We start from the raw sequence: 27,868 nt of genomic DNA on the forward strand, positions 1-27,868 counted from the left end.
GTCCCCTCCTCCAGCTCCTTCCAGCTCACCCTGCAGAAAAAGCAGCTCAAAGCATAACCAACTTCTCCTGGATAAGGCTTCTGAGCAGCACTCGGCCCTCATTCAGCTTCCTTTTTCCCACAAAGCAGCAAGGGAACTACTGTGTGCTGCAGAATGCACATGAAAAGCATGGTTCAGTGCGCTTTTATAAGGACATGTTATAGGATACGCAAACCACTTGAGATCACAATCTTTGAACTTGTATAAAGTACCAGAATGTATCCAAGTTCGTTTATTTTCCCTTTGAAAGAATTGTTTTATGCTGTATTTGCTTGGCCTGCTGCTTGAAGCTGATTTTGTTACTCTACTACTCCATGGGTAAGTACCACCGCAGCTGTCCTTGAAAACACATATACATTCCCATGGCCACTAGAGAAAACCTCAAAGACTGACCCCACTTCTCTGCTACTGAATGAACACATAAAGGCTGTATGATCCTAGTTGTATTTTTCTGTACAGGTGTCATTTGACCCTGTTATCTTTATAATTCGCTGCAACCTGCAGCCCACTGCCCTCTGGTATGAAGCAATGGCTTTTGTTCCTGATGGCACACCATGCACAGCTGCTTCCGTCATTGTTTGGAGGGGGACAGATGGCTGCTCTCAGCACAAAAAGGAGATTAAAAAGGAACTGAGGGAATGACATCACTACTCAGCCTGGGATTTAATTCATGGGACCCACGGGGCTACTACCAGCATAAACTCAAACTGCAGTTGACTCTGCCCACAGAAAGGAAAATGTTTGTACTTTGCAGAATGAAAGAAATTTCTTTCAAAATATATAGTTGCCACCACTCTAATATTTATATTCTTTAACAGCAGTTTAGCTGATCTGAATAGATACTGTCCTGTCAGCAGCAGCACTTTTAAAGTACGCTAAAATCAAGACTGATGCTGTACCCTACCTCTATCCATGCCTGTTCAACTGCAGTACCTTGGTTTACAGCTTATTTATTTCATTTCACTTGTGGTGAGGAATGGCTGGGGATACACACAACAGAACAAGTTAGTTTCACCATCAGGACCAATTCAGCTAAGACATTTTGTAGGTAAAAGATTTCATCCATACCTTACAGCCCCACTTAAGTCAATGGAACTAAATATCACAAAACTTCGGTTCTGGAAATAGTTAGCTCTGTAGTCGCTTTTCTGCCTTGAATTCAGCTCCAAATCTATGAAATCACTCTGAATTCTCCCCTTTCTGATCACGACACACCAAAGGATGACAGTCACTGCAGCACTCCGGGATGAACTCTGGGAAAGTATGAATAACTTCAACTGACTCTGTATACAGCGATCCTGTCCAGCTAAAGTATTTTCTGCAGTCTACCTAGCTGGCTTTTATCTGAATTTATATATTATCTTAAGCACATTACCTGATTACTGTTTGGGACAGGGGAATGTGGCCTCTGTGTATATGTGGTACTTGGTGCCATCTGCACCAACGTTCTTCTGCAGAGCAGAGGTTTTTGCTTTGTGGCAGATGTCTCATTGAAAACACTGCTCAAAGAGGCCACGTAGCTGCTACCACCCTCTTTATGTTACTGACAGGCACTAGATGCACACGAATGCTGCCACATGAAGATGAAGCCGTTCCACAAATAGTAAAAAGAATAAAAAGCTCCTTCAAGCTGGGTTTTTTTTTCTTCCCCGAAAGGAAAAACAAGGAAGCAATTTCATCTTTCCTTAGGTGACTGGGAATAGCAGACATGCACTCCTCCATGCAGCCTCATCTGAGGCTGGGACCCACCACCCGACAGTGCCCCACTGCAGCTCCTGCCCCAGCCCCAGTGGCTGAACCAGGCTAAGACCCAAGAATGGTTTTACTCCTAAGTGCAGATCAGTGTCTGTGGGAGATGTCACTGTATATTTGTGGTTTTGCCCAAAAACCTCAGTCTCCTTCTCCTTGCATATAACCACACAGAGTGAGGTTCAGATTATCCCCTTGGACACAGCTGTACACACCAGCTCTATCTGGGAGACTTCTGGAGCAAGCTTGTGGCTTTCAGTGGGTTTGCACAGCTGCGGCCAGTGCATAGCAGCGCAGAAAATCAAGATGCTGATGAAACAAGAGACATAACAGCTCCTACCAAACGCACTCTGAGTTTTACTGTCTCAGCAGCACCAGCATATACTGGAAGAGCTTGAACTGACAACGTGCAGCACATCTTCCACTGCTACTAATTCAGACCTGAAGGCATTCAGCACACCACAGAGTTAGACCAGGGGTTATGATAAAAAAAGAGGGAGGATTCACTTGCTTCACAAAGTACCATTACTTTATACTTTGCTAATGTGAAGAGTAGAACAACATATAAGTCAGTATGTTTGAACTTGGGAGGTGGGATTTTTCAGGGAAATCTTTTTCTGTTGCAGTACACGTGACTTATCGGGCTAGGAACTTTGCAGAGGGAAGTTCTGACCAAGACCCAGATTCCATCTTTTAAAAAAAGCATTTAAGTTTGAAGCATTTTAAAAAAGCAATTTTCTGTTTCCAGTTTGAAACACTTTGTTAAAAACAGTTAATAAAACATGAAAAATAGTTGGAACAGTTTCAGTCAATCTAACTCAAATCTTTTTCTGCCTTTTATCTTGCTTCCTCAGTGCTCATTTATGAAAAGTTGAGTGTTTTACTTTTATCACAATTGAGAACAAAGTAAAAACAAAAGTGCAGTATTACTATTATAGCTCTCCACTACAGTGCTTTGATAAAATGTCAGTTTCAAAGGTGATCCTCTACCGACAACTGCCGAGCAAAGTTGTATTCCCCTGTACAAGCTCAATACAGAGACACAGGGGCTTTGCACTCATTTTCTTTCTGTTAATCAGTTGTTTCCCAGGGCTTTTTTAATCTGCAGTGACAGCCTCACCCCACCGAGAATGCCTTTTCTGCTACTAAAACAAGAAGCACATCTCTAAATGCTTTATAATTTCAAGCAGCAAAGAATCTTATTCTCCTGGTTGAAGAAAGAAGTAACAAAAGACTCATGTCTTAGCAGGCTGATGTGGATCAGGACCCTCTTCTGCTCTCATTTTTGCTCTCTCGGGGCTTCAACTGAAACGCAGACTTAATCTAGCCAGCATGGGAAGAAGGAGCCATGCCCCAGCCCTGCCCTTGCAAAGGCTTATCAACGAGAAGCACCCCTGAAGGAATGTCTTAGACAGACTCTCAGCTGTTGGTAAAGTATCGCACTTCAGCCCCAGTGGAGGGGACACACTTAATATAGAAGGTATTAATGAAGGATTTACTCAGCCATGAGCAGACAATGCAGCATTTTAAACCTCATGTTTACACAAACTAGTCGAAGACTTGCCAGAGCACAAGGCAACAACTAAAATCAGACTTCACTGCACTGAAAGAAAACCATAGCTCCACACATGTCTTTTTGGGTGGTATGTTTTCACACCACACTAATTGCTTCCATTTATCTTAAATCAATTTCCAAATTAGGCAAAACTTGTTTTCATTGCAACATTAAAAATAACAGCCTGTAGATTCTACATTTTGAAAAATAGGCTGAGCACTGGATTGTCCGTTCAGACAAAATAAGTTGATTTATCACTTAAATGCATTGTCACTTCATTTTAAAACCATCTAATTTGCTTTTAGAAGTTTAACAAGTTGGTTTACTATTCCTGTAATACAAGGAGATTTCATTAAATGACCTGCCATCTTCTATCAGCATCATTGTGATTGCATGCTGTCCTTGTTTTATTTAATTTATAGCAATTTTTTGCAACTTGCCAACATGGGGTTTTAGTAATTTAACAGAAGTACAAGATTAGCATAGAAAGCGAGCCAGTTGCTTCCATTTCCCCTGTGCTCCACATTTCGTTTGCAGCCCAGTTTCACAGCCTTCACTGCTCCATAGTACTTGCAGGGCACCAGACCTGGAGACTTTCCTGAGGTGTAGGAAGAGGTCTTCCCAGCTGGGGGCTTTTTGCTCTCTTACTAATCTTCTTCATTAACTTCAGCAGTGGCAAAACATTGCAAAGAGAAAGGTTATCCCCACAGGCAACAGTTCACAAATCACCTCAAGCTTTATAGGTCAAAACCTCAACATCCTAAATTTGTTTGCAAACTAACAGGCAAAACATGCCTTGCAACACATGTACCACTTGCTCTCCAATGCATGAGCCACTGAAGAGGCTGTTACTCTAACACTGATTCCTAGTTTGTTTTTTAGGAACGAGCAGCTGGTAGCAGCAGTGGGACAGATTGTGGCGGCAACGAATGTTTTCAAAGGAAACCACTGCAATCCCCAGGTAGGTGCAGGTTAAAAACCAAGGTGCCCTTACTAGATACTACTGCCTATAAATGGCAAAGAGCAGCAGAGGCTGTAGCAATATCCCCAGCTGCAGAGTCCAGTAACAAGCACCAGGCAAACACCGGGATTAAGGAGCAGCTGTAATCCCCAACAGACTTTCAGGTTGCTTCAGCACATCAACCAGATTCAGCTTCAGGTTACCCACAGCTTGACTGTGCCGCTGACTTCCACATTGTTGCCTCTCTCTGTGCAACGCAAATCAGCTGGGTGTTGGCGAGATAAAGCTCTACACCTCTGTATCACAGCTGCACAGACTCTGCAGGGCAGAGGTGAGGGGGAACATCTGTCCCGGGGAGCCCCTGGGACAAAGAGCCAACCCCTGGAAATGAACAAGTGGTTGCTCTCAGCTAACAACAAAGCCACTAAAAAAGCAATTCTAGCTGTTCCCCCAGCTGTTTACACTGACAGTCTGATCAATGATGGTCTCAGCAGTGTGAAAAACATACATGTTTACTAATAAGTGGAAGAGTTAGGAACCGTCCAGCAACCAACTCTCTACACCCAGCCATTAAGGGCCAGGTAGCAGGGTTTTGGCACATTGTGTGCAAAAGAAAGAGATGGGGGGGAGGCATCGCTTCTTAAAAATCACAGCAGTGCTAAGCACCAAATGAGATCAGAAGGGCCTTGGAGATCAGTTGGGGATAAGGAGATTAGTTCCTTGCTTTCGCACAGACCAATGTCATGGGAAGCTTAGGCTACAGGTGATTCCGGCAGATTTTTCCCTATCAGAAAAACGTCAGCTAGGCAATCAGAAAGTCATCGTGAGCAGCCAGAGCAAAATGTCTAAAATGCCCCTCCTCCAAAAGTACAACATCAAAGACAACTGCAGTACTTTTATTTCTGATTTCTGAATGATAAGAAGTCCCACCTCAAGGGAAGAAGAATTTAGCGAATCTTCAGCCCAGACTCTACTGTAGTTTGGCACCAGCTCTAAACAGGGGTCTCTGCCATCTCATAGTGACAGACTTTTACCCTGTGTATTTTTCACCTTCTGCTTCCTGCCCTTGTGTAATTGCCTGTTTCACATTAGAAGTGGGCCATCCATCCTGCTGAACACATTTAGGCCACTTTTTTTAATGCAGTTTTACATAGGCTATCCATACAATCAATATTCCCATCATTTCCTGCTCACATTCAGCTAAGATGACTCTGCTCCCATAACCGCATGGAGCATCAAATGAGAAAAATACTTACTGAGCTAATTCTGTTGGTAAAGTTTCATTTTTATTCTCTAAGCATCTGGAATCATTGACACACATTAACTCATTGCCTAGAGATACTTTGTTTTGTTTTGTTAGAAAAAATGAATTTTTTTTCATTTTTCATATGGTTAACTATATGGTAACTCATGTAGTGAACTGAACGATCAGACACTCTAGATTTACAGAATTGCTTTGCTGTATGCTTTAGCAATTCTGCAGTTCACAGTGATTTATATTTACAGAAGCCCTTTAGGATTCAAGGGCTTTTTAAATGGTAGGATCACAGAGTATGAATAATTTTCCTTTGTTTGGTAAATCTGTACAGTCTCACTATTTATTGTTAACAAGAAATGTCATCATATTTATCATCAGCAAATCTTCTAAAGTCTGCAAAGCATCAACTAGCTGCTCATTACTGGTTTAATCTGTTAGTATGTGCTAAACAACCCGTAATGGAGCGCATTGACTTTGACACCTAGTTCCCCTCTGTTCATACCTGGGTAAGACTCCAATTGACTGAACAGACTCTTTATTTTTCAGTAGTGTTTATTATTTGCATTGCAATAGTGCACAGGAACTTAAGCCTTCGACCAGGTCAAGGCAACAGTGATGCTGTACAAACATGGAATACGAGACCATTCCCTGCCCTGAAGAGCTTACAGTCTAGAAAGCTGCCCCACCTTCACAACAAGGCCTTTTTTTCACACAAGAAGAAAATATGAAATGGAACATAACCACAACAGAAAAAGACATTAAATTTTAAGCCTGTGAAGAAGAATTTGCAAATATCGGAGCAAGGACCAGAATATTTTAAAAGTGCACTATATAGAATACCCCAAGTAGTAAAGCTTTTGTTTCTCCTTCACTTAAGTGCTGAATTATTGATCAACATGCAAACGAAGAGGAGGAGGGAAGTAGAAATCCCATTTTAATGTGCAGGTTTTTCTCCTCGCTGTCCCTGTTTTGCCCAGAATAACCAGATCTCTTATTTCTTCAGAGAACACATCATCACAAGTTCAAAAAAGAAATGTGTACAACTACAACAAAAGTCAGTCAATTTATTCAATGTTTATAATAATCTAAAGCTCTCCTTGAATATTATCATGGGATGTAGATTATTTTACAACCCAATACTCTATTTTGTAATTCCTAACAAACCCCAATCTGCCTGAGGATCAACCCTTGCCATTGCAAAAGACTGCGGTGCACAACACATACACAACTAAAATATTTTTAGAACATCTACTGGAAAATCACAAGTATTTTAGTTCAAAATGAGCCTCTCTTAGACTTGCCATTAAAATACATCTTTAAAATAACTTCCTAAGTTTATAAATAGATGGCAACTAAAACATTTAGGAGCCAAGAAATACCAAAGCTAAGAACTATCTGAAGAATTCCAGTACTGCCTTTCTGGGCACAACACAAATCTACCTACTTACAGACAACATATTTTGTCTAATTTTTTTTTTGTGTGTGTATATATATAAAAATATGTATACACATGTATGTATTTATTCATAGAGCCTGTCATTCCATGGACATAATAGGTGGTGTGGATTAATATGATGATTTATCAAAGAGTGTGAGTGGACTAGACTTGGCTGAAAAGCAAGTTCTATGTAAAGTTTCTTGTCTTTCTTCCAAATTTTGAATCCCAGGGAAAATGGTGGGGCTTTGGTGGAAGGAGTTTTCTGGCAAAAAAGATACAGTTTCAGGTCTGCTGTGTCTGGGAAAGATCTGCCAGCCAGACTGCGGCTTGGGTTCTCAGCTTAATGGCAGACAGCCTAAGGCCCGGAGATCATTAATTTTCAACGTAATTAGCCAATCTATCAGGCAGATTACACCAAGGCTGAGAACACCTCAAGAAATCCAAGGAAGTAGTGAGGTGTGAGTGCTGAGGATGGAGGTGTGATGTGTGAATACATATGGCCACTTGGACTCAGTAAAATATTTTTTTCTTTTGAATGAAACATTTCAGGCTCAAACATACATTTTCTGAAAAATAAAAAAGAAAAAAAGTAGGTGTTGCTGGAAAACTTCCAAATACCTCTAACCTGGACTCCTGCTGAAGGAGATAGACTGTGCTTACTGGAAGAACCGGGACTAATTTAATGAGTAGTGGGTCTACTTTTTCAACAATGAAGATAAAAATAAATATTGAGCAGCTGCCTTCATTGTGCAGCAGCCACAGGCTTTAATCCATTTGATAGGTCATAAATCTGCACAGAAACCAAAGAACAGTGGGAATATTTTATATTTATGACTCTATTATACTCATGTAATATAAAATTACACTTTGTCTTTAGTACATCTGCATATGTATATATATTTTGATATGCTATGCATATACAATATATATGCATATAATATGTATATCAATATAGAAGCATCTCTATATCTAAATTTAATTAGTTGGCCATATTTGAAAAATGTATTAGAGGCAAAGGAAAGACTTGTGATATCAACTGGAGCAATGCACAGTAAACACCATCCTCATGAACCCAACTTCTGTCACTAAACCAGAGATTATTGTGCTAAATTGTGTACAGGTAAAATAAAATTATCAGGAAGTTTCATCAGAAATATGCAAATATTTAGACTTTTGGTATCACAATTTTAGATACTACGGTCTCACACAACTGTATTTTGTAGTAGTGGATATACAGGAAAAAATGTACAGCAAGTTACAAAGATCAAACACATTTTCATATGGATCTAAGTTGATAGCTAAATCGAAAGAAAGCTTATATTCTAAACAGAATGTGCCACCTGTTCTTCCTGCAAACTTTTCAAATGTTATTGTTGAAAAAAAGATTGTGCTAGGAAGTATATTATTAAAATAGCTTTCTATCTTGAGCAGCTGTGTACATTTACTGTCAGCAAGTGAGCTTGGTAAGTAAGAACCTGAGCTGTCTACTGAAGCAAGATAAATCATCTTTCCCTAAAATCATATCAGCAATTAGCAGAAATTATTAAAGCTAGTATCCTTTCTCAGCCATCAGGGATGAATAGTGCCTCACATAATTTAAAATGCCAATGAAGATGTGAATATTTTTTTTTTCATGTACACTTTGCAAGTGACTTCCTCGCCTTACCACCTTCAGGATGAAGGAACTTCCACACCATTTGTTTAGGATCAAACCTGGAGCACACGTCAGAGGCTCTGCATGATACAAGATGTAGCTGCCAGCCTCCTGGGAGGGGACAGGACGCTCAGAGCACCCAGCATCTGTACTGAGCTCCCTGTGCTTCACTTCACCCCAGTGGTTCTCCATCAGCGCCGGGAACTTTGCTTTTCCCAGTTTCTTCTAAGATACAAATTTGGCCGGCTACAGAAACATCTACTTGGCTGAGTTTCTGAGACGGCTAGATTTTGGAAGGTGAACAGGAAGAAAAAGAACCAGGCAAGATTGATCTGAGAATGTAATCTTTTTTATCTCACCCTGCCCCCCCCCCCCCCCCCCCCCCAAATATCATTCAAGCTAGCTGCAGGTCATGCTTAGATTCTGCTGTGGATCACCTACCGCGTTTTTAGTTTTTGTAAAACAAGAGCTGTCACAGCCAGGCATGCAAGATAAATTGTTACAAGTAAAGAGAGAAATAAATACAGCCCAAAGAGATTCATTTTACACTACTTCAGGCAAAGCCCAATTGATCACAAGTTTCTAGAAAAAATAACTTGCTTTCTTATTTGTCTGTAAAGTGCCTAGTACACATCGGTGCTATTATAGAAAACAGATATTGATAAGAAGAGAAAGTATTAATAGTAATCCTTATGATATCTGTGGGATGAGCAGATACTTCTGGGTGATGGAAAGCAAGTAACAACTGAGAGCATGATCTAGGGAGAAAGCCTCCAAAGCATTTTCTGATTAATTTTTCCTTTCTTTTTATTACAATATTGTGGCTAAAAATTTTGCTTATAACAACCACAAAGCTGGAAGACTCACTGGCTTACCCTTAGTGGTAAGAAATGCTCTATTCAGCCCCATTATGCTCTCAAAAAAATCAAACACTCCCTGTGTCATTTGTTTTACTTGTTTCTTCCCGTGACTGTATGGAACAAATGGGTGCCTATTTTTCCATCACACTGACTTGCTCTCAGTGAACAGCTGATTACTCACTGTCAGGCATGTAAATCTTTGAAGTGCAAAGCAAAGCAAAGAATGTCCCTATTTACTTCTAAAGTGAAATCCCAGCATCCGGCAGAACTTTAAAACTGATTTTTCTAGGGCAATACTTCTTTCATCCTGACAACACTAAGTATTAGAGAAGAGAGCTCTGTCTTATTTCAAGCGGAGCTCTGACCCTCGAAGTCTTACGGTGCTGGCTGTGTTTACATGAGCGCAGACTGTTTTTCTCCAAGCTAGTTCACATCATGCATGTTCCTCTCAAACTCTTCTGAATCCTGAATGTTAATGTACCTCCCTTGTCCCTTGGATCACTAGGGAATTGGGAAGCTGTGCAGTCTGGATGCAGCATGACAATTTTCATCTAAAGGCTGGTATTAGTCCCATTTCATTGACAAGAGGCTGACTCATTACATTAATCTTTTCTCCTTTTTGGCACCTAATTGGTGTTGCAGGTTGCATTTTTTTAAATAATATTTAATAGGGTATATTATTTTCTATAATTCAGATAACAGATCGCATTAAGTTTCACCTGCATTGACTCAATACTTCTGCAGAATCTAATCTTTGCACTCAGTAGCAGAAGTAGCCTCATTAGCCTCTGGACATGTTTGAGCTACTTGCCAACACAAAATGAGGGCTCTGGGCAGGGATGTAATCCAGCCCACTGTGCAACCAGTTTCATCACTGCAATAGACTTTTTTTTTTTCTCCTTTTCGTCACATGCCTTTCACTTCCATAAATAGCAAGGCAAAGCTGCTCGCCCACAGCCGCCCACTCACCCACAGCCATGACTTAACAGTCATCAAGAAGTGGGAACAGTAGAAACTGTAATCAGCTATAGCTATGGCATTCAGGGGAAGGCAAAATTTGGAAATTCTTCTTGGTTTTAAACCACTTGAATCCAGCCTGGGGACAACGGCATGTTTTACTACATAACCGTACTGCATTAGCTGAGCAAAGTTTCTCCAGTGCACCAAGACAGGAGCCCCACAGGAGAGAAATGAAATCCTCTTAACTAAACCCACTACCATCATGTAAATGTATAGCTGGGGTGACATGTATAGCCCCAGTGACCCTCTGTTTGGTATTACCTAACTGGGTTGCACCAGTGACCCTCTGTTTGGTATTACCTAACTTCCAAATGCTTTACTCTGCGCCTTCAAAGCTCATTTAATGCTGACTCTTTTCCCTAACTTTTTTGGACTCCTGCAGCAATGTGAACCCCTTTCCCAAGCTAAAAAATAATGCACTGGGAAACCCCAATGACCCCAACATAGTTAATTGCCCAGACTGGATCAAAGCTTAAAAACCCAAAGACAGACATCCTGTAGTATGAGCCAGCACAGCCACTGTCAGCAAGGAGTAGGAGTGTGGATGGGTCAGTCATGGGAAGAGTATGAAACATCAATGAACTTTCACAATTTCTTGCTGACAGCAGGGCAATAATGAGACTTCAGACCCAGAATTTTTAAGCTCTGTAAGGGAGAGGGTCGTGGGGTACAAACACCACCCTGTCAGGCACCAGCCTGAGCCTGACCTCTCCTACCCCAAGCTCCTTCAGGCTGTCTCCATTAAAGTAATTTGTTGGAACTGACCCTCCTCCACAAGGAGCTGGCATTTTTCCACAATGTTGTGTAGAAAAATTCCCAATGAACTGAATTAGCTGGAATCTTCTATGTGCTGTCAAAACCTTGTACTTCCCCTCAGCCTCATCTGAGCAGTTTTCTGCACAGAGAGGAAAAGCCAGCTTGACATGTGATGTGGAAACCTCCCAGACAAACGGCTGAGGCTGAGCAGAAGACATTTTTGGGGGCTTTCTTCAAATGGAGAAAATCAGGCATTTATCCCTCTGCACAAGACAGTAACTCACTGGGAACCATCTCATTAAAGAAGTGAAGGAAACTCAAACTCTCTTGGAATCAGAGCAGTCAGAAAAGTAAGAGAACATCATTTAGAAGATGCCTAAGTGGAGATTTAAACCAAATCAAACTAGAGACCACTTGATACACATTTTTGTGAGATTAATTTTTTGTATTGCTGAGTGAATGTAACTTTGAACACGATCAGGAGAAATGGGTATTGCAAACCAGTTCAAAACAGATTGTCCTGAATGATACAGTCTCTACTCAGGTACAAAGACAAGACCCACTCCGGAGGCCCTTCTTGCCATTGCAGTGAAGACACAGTGCGTGCCCCTCAGTCAGGGCCCTAGCTGCTTCACAGAAGGCCGATGCCCTTTGCCCACCACTCAGAGCGCCCATTTTGAGGGATGGAGGTATATATAAACGGGCAGTTTCTCAGGGATGTCTGCTAGGAGAGGACAAGGGAAGAGAGTCCCTCTATTTTATCCTCTGTAAGTAAAGGTAAGGGCACTTTGCCACTTAAAGATGCTATTCCCAGGTGCTAAAAGACAGCAGCAATTGCTCTCCTCCCTCAGTCCACCTGATAAGGGAGGAGAAGGCTGGGAGCCACAGGTTACTCGAGCATGAAGGACAGTTACAGTGAAACCTCTTTTTTCTCCACCCCATACAAGAACACCAGCCACTTTCTGGAGAGGCAAGAGTTGCCCCACAGTTTCAAATGAGCTGGTCTCAGATGCTGCCAGTGAGGTGCTCAGCTCACCCACAGCCGCATCTTCTTCCAGCAGCCATCAAGTAGTGGAAACTGCTACAGTTGTGGCATTCAGGGATAGGCAAAATTTGGTGGTGTTTTTTTTTTTTCTTTTTTAAGCCACCTGAAGCCAATCTGTGGGATATATTAAGTTGGCAAGTTGCAAGGTACCTGGCTAGCTTTCAGTAAAACACCCAGAAGCAGTCTGTATGGCACTGGTGGAAACCAGTGGAGCCTCTCCAGCCAGGTATTTTGCAGAAGAGGCTCGTTTACAAACAGAGGTGGGGGGAGAGGAAGAAGAGGTGGATCTTATCACTACATTTACACTTACAGGGAGGTAAAAAACATATCTGGAAACCATACCTATGGAGCTTAAAAGAAATTATTAAGAAGAAAAATTAGCCTGGTTGCCTATAGAAACATGATTGCAGTGTATGTTAATCTGTCTCAGTACTTGCCCTCACTATCTTTTGAACCAGCTGACTAATTCTAGCTGAAGTTGTCTGAATTTCGTAAAATTTGGTAGCTAGACCGAGGCAAGAGATGTGATCTGAGCACCTGTGCTCTTTCTCTCCTGGCTGATCTGGCAGCAGTGCCTTCTGCCTCCTTTGCAGGTAGTGAAAAGGAAATGTCGAGGGGAGAAGAGAGTAGGAGGAGGAATGGGAGTGAGGGAGGGATGTGTGAAAGGTCTGGAGGGATGTTTGGGCTTACTGAAGTGGGTGTAAGGTGTGCAGAAAGATAGAACACAAAGGAATAGGATACCAGGCATCACCAATTCCAGTGCTCACAGAAAAAAAATCCCCTGTATAACTGGCTCCAAGTGTTTTGTGTCAACCAGAAATACCTAGAATTGCAAAGATTTATTCTTTTATGTATTCATAGATTTTAGCACTTAAAATTTCAAGGCATTGCATATCTTTGCTATGGGACTCCCTTTAACCCCCTTGTTGGTGGTCCTTCTTGCATCTTCCATGCTGCGGCAGAACGTGACTGTTTTCCTTTGCTGTGCTGGTGCTCCATAGGTAGAAACCAGGGTATCTGTGTTGGGGTTTCTGAAGCATAAAGTGGGAAAAAGCCAAAAGAAAGACTTTTTCTTGTCCTGGGAAGGCAAGAGGGGAAATAATGAGGAAAAATAAAGGTGGCATAGGGGTTGAGAACTTAAAAGAAAAAAGATGATTAAAGGAAAAAAACACAGGGTGAGGGAGTTATATTCCAGTGCATCAGATTGGAGATGTCTGTTGGTTTCTCAATTGACATTTTTGCTGAGAAGATCCCTTTTTTTAAATTCTTCAAGAGTGTTAAGGCAAAATCCCTACTCCGGGGTGCTTTTGAGAGACAATAATTTTATTTAGCAACTGAATTTGCAATCTTTGCTGCACTTTCTCACAGCCAACTGGGGCAAAAGTTGTCTTCAATGTCATTTTCTCCAAGATTTCTCAGAGCAACACCTGAGAACTTTACAGGCAGAATCCTAGTGCAGGACCTTGCCTCTAAGACCTGAAATGTTGGGGCTCAACATCTTTGGTTACTGCCACTGAATGGGGATGGCTGAGGAGAAACTCGAAGCAGCCTGGGTTTCCAGTCATGCCAATCTTTTCAGCTCCCAGAGAACAGGTGCTTTTATTTTTCACAGAGAAGCTCTGAACTGCCTTTTTCCTGTCCGGATCCCTGCTGTCACCAGTCCTCTTCCTCTCCTTCCCATGCTCCTCTTCCAAAAAAGCCACACAAAGAAGAGCGTGGAGGCAGTCAGGCATCATGAGCTTCAGCTTCAGTGAAGCAGACTAAATAACGTACAGCAATGGGTGAACAGCCTTTCATATGCCTTCCCTGGGCATCCTTCTCTCCAGATTCTCAGGGCAGTCCCCATTTCTACTTTGACATCTGAAAAAAGGTAGCAAGGGCTGAGCAACCTTGTAGAGACTGCCTGTTCTGATGTTGGTCTGATTAATCCTGCTATGGCCAACACAGTGTGATGTCCATAGTTCCCCTGGCTAATAAGGGAAAAGCTGAGATTGCAACATACCTAATGTAAACTATTAAAATACTCCCCAATGAGGACTTTGCACAACCAGCCTGGATGACCTCTCTGGGGAAGTTAAAAAAGGACACAGAATAATGTCCATAAATTAAAAAAGTCCTTAAAATTTTTCCTTAAAAATTACTGTAAGAAGAAAAAAGAAAAAAAATTATATCTAACACGACCATGAAAATAATGCTTCCAATTCTGCAATGCCTGTTTTTGGCAGGATATTACAACAGCCTCAAAGCTCAGCCAAGCTGTTGGAGAATTAGGTCCAACAGTTTCTTAATCCCAGACTTCTTTTGCTTCATGTAATTTTCACATTCACCTATTAGTGATGTCCAATACTCACATAATAGTTATGTAATACATTTGGGGCCAAAAAAATGAGTTTTATTTCTTCATAACCTTGTTCCTTTAAATGTTGGTAAGCACAGCATTTACTACCATTCACAGATATTTTAAAATGGCTGTTCCTGAAAATTAACACTGTAGCTTAGTATTACGTATTAGCTGGATCCAGCCCTTTATTATATATTATGGATATATCTGTATGATATGGTTATTTTATTTTGAATTTAGTGGACTTCTTTCCATTCGTTGTCGTGCCTTCAATGTCACTTAAGGCTAAAGATGGATTACAAGGCATTTTCTATAAATACCTCAATAATTCACAACTTTGCTTGTTGATAGTTTGTTTAGAAATGTGTCTACATTGTTTAAATCAAAAGACAAGTCAAAAGAAGATCTCCTAATGGACAGTTCTTGATTTCATATTTTGATGTTTACTTCTTCCCTCATTGCTTCTCTGGAAGCGATGTCACTTGTCTGAAGAAATTATTAAATCTCTGGTCCTTAGTAGCAGCAATAGGAAGCCACATTTCTTCTCATGTTCTTCTCTTTGCAACAGAATCTGGATAAACCTCTGGTCCCATTCTTGCCAAAACTATTTGTTATTTCATCCTGTGTCATAAGGTTCCATGGTTCAAAAGAGGGATGGAGGCTGACCTTCTGCTCTTCAGGGTGGTAGCCAAATGGTGGGAAATATCCAACAGGAAGAGGTATAAATAGGGGCTGGTGTTACACCGTCTCCCTCTTCCTTCTCTGGGGTTAGGATAGACACCACAACACAGCTATGATTTTTATGAAGTTTGGTCACCCCATGGACAATCAAAGGATGGGAATGTAGGACAGAGCTTGTATTGCCTCTTCCCAAGGTCCAGGCATTTGAATTTCTTCTTCTAACTATCACCAATGGCCTGTTTCTGGAGTTTCTCCTCTGCTGAAGAGTGGCAATGGCAGTAACTTGATGTCTGTTACCCTGGGACAAACCGCTGGTGACTATTTCTAGCCACTAATATGTGGGGCTTTCTAAGCATCTGGTGGCTGCATATTCCTGCTGTTCACCAGCCCAGGAGCGTAGACAGGGTAGTTACAAATCACTGCCTCCCCTGTCCCTCTTGCCTGGTGGAAGAGGCTGAAGTGTAGCCAGAGGTGACTGCAGTACTGGAAGACAACATTAAATTTTATTGCTGCTCCCTTTTGAACAGAGCAGCAGAACCTCTCCTGAAGTGACAGCACAGCACCTGCATTTTTAGAAAGTTAGTGAAACAGGTTTAAAATGGAGAAAAAAATTGATTACTGAAGTGGGACAAATACTTTCTTATACAGATCATACAGTCAGATTCAGCAATACTTCCTTGTTTTGCAGTGCCTGCTTCAGAAGATGTGGAATCTAACCACGTTAATGTTTTTAATTTTTTTAGAGGCCGTATTTTTGAAACTCTCTCCTCAGCTTCTGGCTTGGACAGTCCCCTTTGCCAGAACAAGTTCCCTGGACTCCTTTATTACACCACCAAAAGTTCTCAAGCTTGATTTGGAGAGAAAAAGTAAAGCCCTGTAGAAGCAAATAATTTGACTGAATGGAAGGGCCGAAAGCTAAGCAAGGTAGAGCCTGAAGCACCATTACTGGAGATACACCCATGAAGCGTTAGCAAAGTCACAGATGAGAAAGCTGAAGTGTTTAAACTAGGAAAAGGACAACCTACTAAGTCCCTCCTAAGCACACACTGTGAAGTCTTACTCAGAGTTGTAAAGCTGAAGTAGTGGGACCTCTTGAACCAAAGGATAAGCTAAGAGCCAAAAGTGGCTACGTTCAAACCTGGGCTTTGCCCCTATCTCATTGTCCACAGTCAATTTACTTGATGGCTCACTGCATGCCTGTTGTTCCTGTGTTTACATGCAAATCATATTCTTATCTACTCATCTGAGTGACTATTTGTAGAAGTTAGGGGAATTGGAAAATTCAGGCTTTGAAGCCTAAATTTGATGAAATATCTAGCACTATAGTTTCTGTATTTGTTTTAATATTAGCAACATAGATGGATTAGAAAATCTGCAATTTTTAGATGCTGTCTCAACTATCAAGACATCTATAAAAGTCTGATTAAGGCAAAATGTTTTGTCTTTGATATTGTGCCACAGAGGCATGTTCAAGGAAAAAGGCTGATGATTGAGAACAGTAAGCAATTTTTAAAATGCTTTTAATGCCATTTCTGCTATTGTTTATGTCTCTCATGAGTCTGTAGTTTCTTCACAATAGCTGTCTTCTTTGCATTTGCTACTGAGCTCAATAAAGAGATGTTAATTAAAGGAAAATCTGCTGGAGGTTGTACTTCTTTGTTTGGGATTTATCCCAGGTCCTAGCTGCAACACCTCATGGCCTTGACTACAATAACACACTAGGCCTAGTCTTGTCTTGTCATGGACACATGCTCAGGTACAACCCTGACCTTCAGTGACAGTTCCACTAACACAAGTGTGCCTCCTTAACATCCTCCTACCAGACCCCCTCTTTTCTGAGGGCAGTTACATGTACAAAATACATTATGATCAGTATTACTATTCCAAATAAACCATCATGAGAACGTATTTACAAAACAACCCTTATTACCACAGCCACCCCACTCGACATGTCATTCTCAAATGAGGCAGATCTGCATTTCTGTCCTAAACTCACTGTTTGTGCATCTTTGCCTTTCTATCTGTGAATCAGAGGAAGAAAGTGTGTGTAAAGCCATCTGTGCGATGGCAGCAGAGATAAGGACTTGGTGGAAGCCAGGAGAAGGGATTTTCACCAACTGCTGAGATACAAACATTAATTCAGCTGGGTATAGCGTTTAACCCTACAGTGCTGAAGGGCAGATAGAGAAGAATTTCATTATTTTGGCTAGCAAATGCTGAATGCAACAACACAACAGGTTTTCAGAGCACCAGGCAACATGACCACTGATGGACCAACTGCTCTGTATAAAAATGATGAGGCAGACAACTAGCTCAACAACATGGATTCAAGTTCAACAGAATATGTGCTGCTAATGGAAGGAAACCTGAGAAGGACAAAGAGCAATGACATGCTTTCTAGGAGCAAAAAAGGCATCCTCTGATGCTCTGTGTGACAACTATTTTCATTAGGTTCAGTGAAAGCAAGCCAAAAAAAAAAAAAAAGGCATCCTGCTGAAAATAAAACAGACTGTTTGAGGCTCATTATTGTGCATTTTGCTTGCACCTATGTGTGGGCTAAGAATTCTTTCAACTAGGTTTCTTGCTTTTTAAATATATCACAAACACACGCACAGACAAATCATAAGGCATAGACCTGTCAGGCAGCAGACTAATGTCAGCACTTCAGCCTCCTGGCTGTCAGGTCTGATTCCAAATAACCTTTTGTCCTCTTGTTCCAGCTACTAAATTACAGATCAAGTGAAAAATGTAATTATACCCCAAAAGGCCATGGATAGCATCTTAAAATGCATTGAACAGAACAACAATAATAAAAAGATAAACTAGGATTACCCGTGGTGCACAGCTAATCCAAAGTGCTCCACAGTCCCACATGGGTTATTAGAGAAGTATGTCCTATTTGCTGATTTCTGTTTTGCAGGGACAAGCACACATACACACTAGCCCCTCCCCATTTTTAGTACAATTTTGATATTTGAAGGCTTGTGAAAAATACATCTCCCCTTTTGCAATAAATACTCTGTTATGCTGTTACTGAATTCTATTGTAATTGGGTTTTTTTTCTGAAGATGATGTAGAACTTGAGCACAAGATTTATTTTCTATGCACAAATTTAGCTGCTAAATTTTTACAGAATGAAAAAATATCAAAACACTACAGGAATATATTCTCTTCTCAGCTCTGCGTATGCTACGTTGGATTGGAAGTGCTATCAAATACTGAATTAACTTGGTTTTTCATCTGATTATTGGAATATTAAACATTCAAGGACTTTTCCTGCATTCTTGCACACATCTATAAAAATATAACTACTCAAATACTAAATTATTCTTAGCAACACCTGGCAAGGTAAAAAGAGGTGGTGGTGTTAGTGCAAACCTCTACAACTGTTAGCCCAATTGACATACAATCAGAAAGGCTGCTGATGGATGAAATTTTTAATCTCCTCCTTCTTATTAATGTCATGATTCTTATCTTTATTCAAGAATTTGAGCTCATGTTTTGAAAGGAAAATAGACAGGCAATAAAATGGGAAAGCAATAACATTTCAGCCACTGTCCCTTTATTTGCAGTCTTCTACCTCAAATATAATTTGCAGAAGAATCAAATTCACCATCACCATCTGTTTGTACCAAAGACAGTTCTTCTGAGTTAGAGAAGATAGAGTATTTATTACTCCATAGATAGCTCAGGCACTACCTGATACAGCACTCCCTTCCAAGTCCAATCTTGAATTGTGCTGCAAGTGAGATGTTCTGCCTGTGTAGCAGAAACTCTAGATACTAAATTGAACTAATGGGACTGATTTATTCCCATTACAAAATTCTACTTAGAAGACAATGAGTGGGTAGATGTCTGAACTCCACCTGTGTTCTAACGTGCTGTGCTTTCATCTCCCCATTACTGTCACGCAGTAAGATGCATGCACCAAGATCTCCAGGTAACCTGGTCAGAACACTAGCCCATGCACTCTGTGAACTGCACTTGAGCTGATGTACTGAAAAAGCCGCTTGAAATGGCTGTACGAGCTGTCTGTGCTGTACTTGTTCAGTAGGCTGGTTCACCACAGTCCCAAGGCACTGGACTCTGTGGATGTATATCACAATATACTGGTCCACATTTCTAGTTCTGGGCAGCTCTAATGGGACACCTGTGTGCCTTGACCCATGCCTGTGCAGGCTCACTCTCATTTCAACTGGGGCAGTACCACACCTTTGTTGTAAAGCATACACTGTGACATGTAAAGGAGGAAAATGCTACATGTACCCTAACTACTGACTTTTTTTTTTTTTCATTTGCAACATAAAATTTAGTGAGAAATAGAACAAAGGAAATTACAGAAGGTTTTGTATTTTCTCATGAAATTCAATGTCTATAGCTGGACGATACAGAGCTTGTACACAGCTCACATGTGGAGAAGGAAAATTAAGGTACTGAACTGAGAGCTTATTAAAAAACCACACGTGGAAATATTCCTTACAAAGCATCATGTGGAAGTTATATGAATCCTGCATTGCACGCAGTGTCTCATAAGAAGCAAGTTATATCAAATGATGGCTTGACTTTATTCAATTGGGATTCTGCCAGCCCACAAAGAAACCACAAACCAACCTTTTCCCTTAATTCCTAGTACTTTGGGGTCTACAAGAAACAAAATTATGTGAACAATGTCCTTGAAAATACACTCTCTTTAGTCCAATCTCTGCCAGTATACTTCATTTTCAGCTATTCTGGAAGTGCCTTAAGCTTTGTCTGCAAATTCACTTGGCCTGACATTCGGCAATGCATTATAGACCAGATGGATTTAGGAAACTGCACTGATTAAATTAATCAAATCAAAGGGAAGGGAAGAGTGAAATAAAAGGAAATTCTTTTTCCCTCTACTTCCTAAAATATATAAATAAGTAGAATTAATTTATTTGAATGAGTTGCCCAGGTGTCTCGCTATGTACTTGTATTATAAAACACAGTTTTGTGAATGCAGCCCACCAGCAGTTGGGGATCCAGCCACTCTGTGCAGGGCAGCAGGTCTCAGTTCACTGTCTGAATTACATGCTGGTCTACTAGTATTTTCCTCAGAGCCGGGAAAATAACAGATATAAAAAACCTTATGGACTATGGGCATGAAAAGATACTACTGAAAATGAAAAGAGGCATAAATTCATCTCTGTGGTCCAAACCCAATCAGGTTCTCCTGATGCCAGAGCACAGCTGCTTTGGATGCATTTTTGATGTCCTAAGGCAAGCTGTAAATTGTTCTGCTTTTGCCCCACCACATCCACTGGCATCAGACAATAGCTACAGCCTGCTTCTTGTGGTTGAGGAGAGGACAGAAAAGGCAAGGGGAACGGAACTTTCTTTTCCCCTTGGAGAGCACAGGCATGTCTGGGGCGCCGTCAGTGTCAGGCAAGCAAAAGATTTATCCCTAGAATCCTGTTCTCATAAAAAGGTCTATTCTCCATACTCCTCGGCACTGGCATAATGAGCACACCCCAGTTCAGACCTACACATTTAGCTCCCTTTTTATACAGCCTGCTTTGTTTGTAAGAGCTCACACCAAACAGCTACAACCAGTTCTGTTGACTCAGGAGGTCCATACATGAGTTACAGCAAAGTAGACTGATGGACGACAGGATTTGCCACAGAAATCCAGCTGGTGGTGGATTTTCAATACATCAGCAACCTACAATTCCCTTCCAAGGAGAGCTGCAACAACCTGTGCAGCCAGCACTATTGATATCTCCCGCACTAAAGAAGTTTCTCTTCATGGTATCTGCAGTTAGTCCGAAGTAGTTATTTGTCTTCTTAAAATATCCACAGGAACAACTCAGAAGTTTTAGAGCAGCCATGCTAATCATGGTATTCTTTTGGTAAAGGATAAATGCTATGCCCTGGTGATGGCTGTGGCACTGGGTTTTCTTAAGGATGAATTGTGTGAAAAGGCATTTCTGTAACATGTATTTATTCTTTCACTGATGGAGAAGCAGCAGCATACAGAAAACTGCAGCCTGGCTAACTTAACAGGTGTCACACAGACACAGAATAAAGGCCTATTTTTTGCCTTTGAGGATTTTGCCCTCTCCATGGGATGCTATTACCTTAAAATACCAGCTCTGAAATCAAAAGCTGTGCTCTGCATTCACATAAGGAGAAATGTTAGGTTTCCTTAATTTGACTTTTAAAATGCATTATATGTTACTACATTCAGCCTTTCAGACAAGTAAAACAAGTAAACCACACTATGTCTTTGCATATTAACCCTTCTCGCTACTTACACAAACCCTGTGAGACTGGACCCTTCTGTAGGACCATTGCCACGTACACCTATTCTTTGCTGCACTGCTTTTAATAATCTGTGTATTAACACAGAAATGACTTTGAACCTAAAGACTAACTTACATTTAAGTAAGCAATGATGTCTTTGCATCAAGTTTTTTTAAGAACAGGATTAATGCTTCTTGTTAAAAAAAGGCATCTGGTGGTCACGTTCCCATGAAACTACACTCACTGCACAAGCACAAATGGGTGTCAGCAGTGGAAGATAACCCTAATGCAATCCCTGGGAACTCTTAAGTAAATGTGCCACCTAGTGTTTCATTGGGACAACTTCATTCGTAAATCATCATCGATGCCTGCCAAGTTGTTCCCTGGAAGTCTAGGAGGTATATAGAGTCTGGCAGAGATCCTTGGATATGCCTTCTCCACCTTTGCCCCCTGCCTCCCCACCAAAAAACCACCACCCTACAACATTCTCATTGAAGCAGTACTTTCCCCCTCAGGGACTGTTTTGCTCCTGATGGACTCTGCCAAACGGCTAAGCTACATTCCCAGTCCATCTTCCTTGTTTGAGGAGCCCACACCTCAGACTGTGAGCAATGCAGAAGGCACCACAAACTGACCCGGGAGGGTCACCCCTTCTGACGAGATCTCAAACAAGCCTGATGGACTTCAGAAAAGCTGCCTCGTACCACCAGCCAAATAGCACCTGGATCAGCACACAGGCAGAGAGTGAAGGAAGCAGGGCTTTCCACATTTCTCTGCTTACAGGTACTGGGCACAATCCTTCTGAGAAGTAGCAGCACTATTCACAGAATCACAGAATAGTCAGGGTTGGAAGGCACCTCTGGAGATCATCTAGTCCAAACCCCTCCTAAAGCAGTTTCACCTAGAGCAGGTTGCACAGAATTGCGTCCAGTCAGGTTTTGAATGTCTCCAGAGAAGGAGACATTCCTGGCTTACAGCTTGCCAAAAGGGGACGACAAGTTACCACAGCAATAGATGTTGTTTTGATTGATGGATGAACCAGCAGAAAATCAGGGAAAAGGCTTTCAAAGTGTAACATCTCCAGTCTTGACAAGCAATGAAGACAATTTCTCCTGAGGCTATGGCAATGTTCCCCTTCTTCATCACTAGCCCCTGCTTGACAGTGGCACACCTGGCTTAAATGAAAACAATCTCCTTGCTCTCGACAGAAGAGATACTCCAGCTAAGTGGCTTGGCCCCTTTTCATGTGCTTAAAACATGCCCAATTGCCGCCTTATATTTTCTAATTGAGATTCTCTTGATGTTTCTGTCATGGACACTCATCACGTTTCCAGGGATTAATGTCTGGACTCAAAGATCTTAAAGGTCTTTTCCAACCTAAATGATTCTACGATTCTGTGAGTCACATCACAGCACAAACCATCCTGAGTTTTAGCTAATGTCTTGTTTGCACTTTTTCCAGATCAATAAAATTCTTAAATGAAACTCCTGTCCCTGCAGTACTTCATCAGCCACCCTTCCCCAGCTTATTAAGTTGCTGCCTATCTTTATTCTTTGCTTGAAATTCCGCTACCTATTTTTGGTCCATGTGACCACATTCACGCGCCAACCAATTTGAATTAATGTCAAGAGTATGATTTCATGAGACATTGTACTACTTTGCTAAAAATCCAATTATTCTGCATCTGCTGCACTCTTTTCATTCAGTACCTTTGTAAATCTATCAAAAAGGCAATCAAGTCTAACTGGCAGTATTCATTCTTTATAACCCATGCTGACAACTGTGAGCAATCCCACTGTTCTCCAGGGCTGAGAATACATTACAAGAAAGAGCCCATTGTTACTTTTCACACTATAGCATCCAGCGTCCTTTTTTCCAAACATGAGCAGTTTTAAAAACTACTACTTCCTGACCTTTGTAGTCAAGACTCAGTCAAGAATGCTGTCAACAGCATGTGCTTCGCTGTGGCCATGACTAGCTGTCATCCCGCCCTGGCTGCTGCCTTTTCCTGTCTGGCAGCTCCAGTGAGCCCAGGGGCTGAGACCGGCTGATAGCTGCTAACCCAGCCCAGGGGTGACTGGGGAGATCCCCGCACCTGGATTCCCAGTATCCCAGCTGCGGGATGAGGGTGCAGGCTGCTAGGCTGGCTCTCTGTCTCAAGAGCCCAGCTCAAACAGGACATTTGCTTGGGCTCTGCACCTGACTTCACTCGAGTGCCGGCATGCCTCAGGGGTGAGATCTACTGCACCCTGTATGGAAGAAAACACTCAGTGGCTCTGACATGTACATTTTATGCTCAGAAAGGATAATACCTAGAGTGTGATGGGACAAATGCCAGTCAGTGTGTAGGGACATAGGAAGCCAGGCAGGAAGACATTCCTTGGCAGGTCTGCAGAGGACACAGAAGAGGAATAATTTAGTGTACCTTGGCTAGCATTAAGCATTTCGTGGTAGCCTTAGACATTAGGATTGTGGCTGTAGTTAATTCCTCACTAGTGAAGTGGTGATTCTGAATTGAAGGTTGAACGTACCCTCTTTCCATGGGGAGGAATCAAATAACTGCTCCTTAGCTACATTAGTAAGATGTCTTCATCTAGACGAGATGAATCAGAGCCTAAATATTTTTTCAGGCACAGAAAACCATGGGGAAGTAGGACTAGAAGGTACTTTAGGAGGTTTTTCTCCTGCCTGCCTCAGGTATCAGTGCTACCTGCGCCTTTTCTCCCTGATGTATTCTAATATGTTTCTGTGCCTTATGATGAAGGAGATTTCGTCACCCCCTTGGGCAATCCATCCCAGTGTTTCATTGTTCTTTTTTTTCCCTCTCTTAATACTAACCTGCAATGTTCATCACTGTATTTCAGGCCTATCATTTCTTGTCATGTCCAACATAAACACTGAAGATGGGTTATTTTTTCCTTATAATTACCCAAGCAATTATATGACCTAAACAAGCACATCACTAGAAAACTTTATTTTCTAGACAAAATATTCTAAATAAAAAAGGATGAATATTAGTCACTGTTTAAACACTTTCCTTTTGACACTAATTCCAAGTCCTTCGCTAACAGAAATTAGTATTTCTCTTAAGACTTTGAACACTTGTCTTCCAAGATCAAAACATGGCAGTTTAGAGGTGACTGTAAAAGTTTAGTGCCTATTCTAACACAGCGTCTCCAGATTTATGCAAGATAATGAAGTATAGATTTTTACTTAAAAAATGGCTTTTCATTTTCCAGGGACTAGACAAATGAAATGTTTATGCTCTTATGGCTCCATTCCAACCTCTATGGAAGTTTGTTTATACTAATTTAGTACCATCAAACTAGACAAAGAATATAAAAGCCAAAACAAAAAACCTCAACATAAGGCTTTTACTTTTATTACATGAAACTAAACATGTTTTTTCTGCAACAAACATTTAGCTTTATTAGCATTATTAATATGCTCATAACAGGAAAATACCCAAGAGAAAAATACTAATTTATGTTTTCAGCAGAGCCTAGCTGCAGAGACAGTACTGTACTTGAAGAGCCAAGTAGCGTTTGCCTTAGGACTACTATAAGCACTTTAAGTGTATCTAATCACTTTTAGTACTAATCTGACATTCTCATTTGAGAAAATTTCAGTCTACAGTTGTGCTATTCAGATACAAAGTTTTTGCATTGCTTCCATTTAGCTACCTTTTTAAAGTGCTGGATTGGGAAACGCTGTGGTGGTAACAGATTTCATATTCACCTTTGCAACATAGACTTAGCAGTGCCCTGAAATGTTCCATGGCCCAGAGAAATCTTTGAGAGTCTTCCCATTAATTTTAGTAGCATTTGGATCAGATCATATCCATCACATCACGCCATCTGTGTAAATCAGTGTTGTCTCCAACTTACAAGCTCTCTTTAGGCATAATCATATCACTTATTCTGCTTAAGGCAAAAGTCATGAATCCTAAGCTGACGGTAATAACATAAACCAGGAACCTGGAGAGATGTAAACAGCTCAGGGAAGCAGTGTAAGCAAATACTTTGCAATGGAATCTCTCTTTCTCTGGATTACCTCAGTTTTCATTACTGCTGAAATGAATCCAGATTATTCCTCTCAAAAATCCTTGCCTGATCTGGAAAATATTAGGTATTAGGAATACCACAGTGTCCCCTTTCCTGTGCATAAACATGGACAGCCAGAGGGAAGGAACTGAAAAAGCTAACTTTCCATGATTTTACTTTGGTAGTTTTCTTATTTTTATTTCTTATATATTGCCTATTTCATATTTATGATGCTTTAAACAAAAAAAGACACATAAGGAGACACAGCTGGCAAATCCAGAAGAATGCCAACACTGAAAGGCAAAAGAAAATAATCAGCCAGCTATATTTTAGTAATATAGTATCTATCACTCAAAATATAAAACTGCTCACTAAATTACATATACTGATAGATCTACTGTATTCATATAAACTCCTCCTCATTATGGTATAATACCAAAGACTATTCTGGATAAAATCACTGCTGAATTGCTAACAGTTATTTAAAGGAGACAGTCGGGTATGTAGTTAAGTACTCATGTCAGGGCACATTACAATTAAGTACATACATGTGATAACCTGTGTGTAGAATGCTACTCTTGCAGGAAAAGTGTGAGTGACTGATGAAAGGAATTAATTACTCCCAGAATCATTTTTATGTGTAAGTTTGTTGCTTCTAACAGCAAAAATGCCACACACCTTTTATCACTGCATGTATTACTGAAATCTGCAGATAAAGGCCACCTTTGCGTATAGGCTTTATGTTGCTGCTTATCAGTGTTGTGTCTGTGCATCTTCCAGGCAAAATCAGTACTGACAAGGAGAAGTCCCTTATGAATTATGTGGCTATGCACATAGGAGCGAGACTGTAACCCCTAATAAAAGAAGGTAGTGCGTTGTTAATGTCCCTGTAGAAATGAGCATTTTAATTTGTTCTGACCAAGCATGCTGCAAAAACCAGGTAGTTGAAGGCAATGTAAAACACACCATGTCAAATTACCGGTGCGGTTCCAGCCCCGGAGTCTGCAGGAACAGATGTTTCTGCTAACTACCTTAACCCCATGATCTGCTGCTGGGACAGTGCAGTACCCTGCAACCCTCATGTGGAAGGAAATGCTCAACATCTGGGTAGACATCCCAGCAGAGAATTATAAACACTAGCTACAACCTGTACTAGGATCATTAGAAGTTTAGAGGAGCTGCAGAATGGGAAGAATAGTGAATAAATGAAAGACTGAAAAGAGTCCTTTATCATTGGGTAACAGCAGTACCTGTAGAAAATTCGATGAAGAGACAAAAATGAAGTGGTAAGATGAGGCTAAAATGCCTTCAGAAAGGGATGTGGTATGAATAACAATGTAGAAGTGTAAATACTTACAAAAATTGAACCAAACCAGGGGTTCTCTTAAAATCCTCTGTCTCTTGTGCAGTTTTGATGTAAGGAAAACTTCAGTGCCCTTAAAAAATTTAGTTCCATAACCAGATTACATCTACAATTAGAGGATTTTAGAAAACAGTCTTTCCTGGAAGTCCTGCATTTTCTGCTGTGGGAAACTGTGTGTGAGCAGGACGACTAATGAGGATAGTAATAGCAACTACTACTTCTAGCAAAGTTATTCTTCCTTTTCTGTCACCTTTGCCTCAATAGGAATAGCTTTCTTATCTGTCTATTATTTGGTGTGTGTGTGTGTGTGTTCTGCCAAGGAAATCTACAACTTTCCAGACTCCATAATATGCTTATCATTTCAGCTCTTTAGTTCTAGCTGCAGTATTAACTGTGGGCTCTGTCATTTGCACTTCAATGCCCGGTAATGAGTTCCAGCAAAACAGATAGAGAGGTTACCATGTCAAGCAGCAACACAATTTTCTGCACTGTACTGCTGTCAAGTGAAGACTCCACATACAGCTCACTCCTGGTTTAGCTCAAACTGCTACATTATTCTTTACAGACCATTATTGTTAAATGTCTCTTGCTGCTGCTGGCATGTACTTGCAACCAAAGAGCAGAACATACACTGCAGCCTAGGCTCCAAGCAAACTCGTATTTCATGTACAACCGGTATGTTTGAACTGATTGAGCCAGATCCTACTTGGAGAGAAGTTGATGGGACCTTTGCCAGGATCCAAGTAAGTGGAGACCTGGCACTGACAAAACCTTCCTTAATCTTTACTGCATTTACCAACTATTTGTCCTCTGTCAGATAAGGTAAGATCATTTTTGCAA

The 27,868-nt window shown here is 41.0% G+C and overlaps 1 protein-coding gene across 3 annotated transcripts in view; it reads right to left on the minus strand.

Moving 5' to 3' along the window:
* Nucleotides 1–27,868, minus strand: part of CHN2 (chimerin 2) — a 163,333-nt gene that overhangs the window by 35,564 nt on the left and 99,901 nt on the right. The window lies entirely within an intron of this gene.

This window comes from Falco rusticolus, chromosome 4, assembly GCF_015220075.1.
Source record: "Falco rusticolus isolate bFalRus1 chromosome 4, bFalRus1.pri, whole genome shotgun sequence".
In the NCBI taxonomy this organism is placed as follows: domain Eukaryota; kingdom Metazoa; phylum Chordata; class Aves; order Falconiformes; family Falconidae; genus Falco; species Falco rusticolus.